The sequence below is a fragment of the Nematolebias whitei genome, unplaced genomic scaffold (genome assembly GCF_014905685.2).
Source record: "Nematolebias whitei isolate Nwh7 unplaced genomic scaffold, NemWhi1 Nwh_scaf_10906, whole genome shotgun sequence".
NCBI lineage: Eukaryota > Metazoa > Chordata > Actinopteri > Cyprinodontiformes > Rivulidae > Nematolebias > Nematolebias whitei.
In genome coordinates, this window is record NW_023629451.1 from 1 (window position 1) to 1,703 (window position 1,703).

Below are 1,703 nucleotides of genomic sequence, written 5' to 3' on the forward strand. Positions count from 1 at the left end.
GTCTCCAACTCGTGTCTCCATCTCATGTCTCCAGCTCATGTCTTCATCTTTTGTCTTCATTTTGTGTTTCCATCTCGTGTCTCCAGCTCGTCCAGAATGCTGCAGCTCGGCTCTCAACCAGAACTACCAGTAGTAGGTTTGAGCATATTTCACCAGTCCTGTCCTCCCTTCACTGGCTCCCAGTGCTTACTGGAACAGATTTTAAAACTCTCCTGTCGACCTGTAAGAGCCTCTTTATCTCTCTGAGCTGCTGGAACCAGATGTTCCTTCACGGGCCCTGAGATCATCCAATCAGCAGCTTCTGGTTGAAGCTCAGAGAATTTTCAGTCGTTGTGCCCCAAACTCTGGAAGAACCCCCCCCCCCCCCCCCCCCCGGACATGAGACAGGCTGCTTCACTTCCTGTGTTCAAGCCTCTGTTCCAACTCATCAGTTCTCTCTGACATTTCACACAGTGTGATCTGATTCAGTATTTTTTGTTCTGTGTTTCTGTTTTATCTTTAGTTAATTTTTCAGTATTATCATTACTTTTATTTTTCCATTAATTTTATTCTCATTGATGTTATTGTTACACACTTTGGTAACAGCTGCTGTTTTAAATGTGCTCTATAAATGAAGTTGACCTGATTAAACCTGTAGTCTGGGTTCAGACTCTCTGCTGCCCCCGCTGGACGAAAACACAAACTCACTTTTCTTAAAGAAAGATTTCTTGAACGGCTTCGACACGAAGGGTCGGAGGTCACCGAAGTCACAGCTGCAGGCATCCGAGTCAGGAAGGTACAGCTGGGATTTGATGCTGATTGGACGCTGGCGGCTGGCCACGCCCCTCTGAGCATGTTTGGCTCCTCCCCCTTCGCTCTTACACTTGAAGAGCCGCAGCTTTCCTGCAGTGTCCTCCACGCACTGCCACTTCTGAAAACACAAAGATCAGCTCAGGAGGCGTCCTGCAGACGCCGCTGAGCACGAGGAACGTGTCGGAGGACAAGTCACAGGGTCCAACACAACAAACCAGTCCAGAGGGTCTACCTGGACCGGTGTGGGTACCTGTCCGGTCTGCTGGCAGGGCGTCTGGTACTCTGCCCGCTGACAGAGGTCCTTCACCCGCTGGTGTTTGGGCAGGAAGTTCTCCTCCGGCGACACCTCCTTCCTCTCCACCTGCTGGTGGAGCAACTTCCTGCAAGAACAGAGAGAACTCAGCAGGCGTCAAAACATCAGCAACCTGCTCGCCCCGTTTTCATCCAACACAGAGAAGGTCCAGGTTCTGAACCGAACTGAGTCTTTACAAACCTCAGCCGAATGCTGGCTGTGATTTAAGCTGCTGTCAGCTGATTAAAGAGGCCGAAGGTGTCCTTACCCTCTCTCCACCAGGAACGAGTCCCTCCACAACTTCCCCTTCCTGCTCACCTGAAACCTGCAGAACAACAAGAGGAGGAGCATGACGAGGAGCATGAGGAGGAGCATCAGGAGGAGCATGACGAGGAGCATGAGGAGGAGCATCAGGAGGAGCATGAGGAGGAGCATCAAGAGGAGCATCAAGAGGAGCATGAGGAGGAGCATCAAGAGGAGCATGAGGAGGAGCATGGAGACTCAACATGACGTTTGACTTTAGATGAGGGATCTTCAACACAGCAGCTCAGAAACATCCAGACATTAAAATCATGAACAAAGTTTGAATCTGTTACTTTTTACATTTATTTTGTTGAAT

The 1,703-nt window shown here is 49.9% G+C and overlaps 1 long non-coding RNA gene across 1 annotated transcript; it reads right to left on the reverse strand.

The window, feature by feature from the left end:
* Nucleotides 1-693: 693 nt before the first annotated feature.
* On the reverse strand, nt 694-1,412 carry LOC119429923. Its single transcript, XR_005187868.1, has 3 exons — nt 1,353-1,412; nt 1,043-1,172; nt 694-910 (listed from the first exon to the last, which is right to left on the reverse strand). It is a non-coding gene; the product is annotated as an uncharacterized LOC119429923 (long non-coding RNA).
* Between the last annotated feature and the right edge of the window lie 291 nt (nt 1,413-1,703).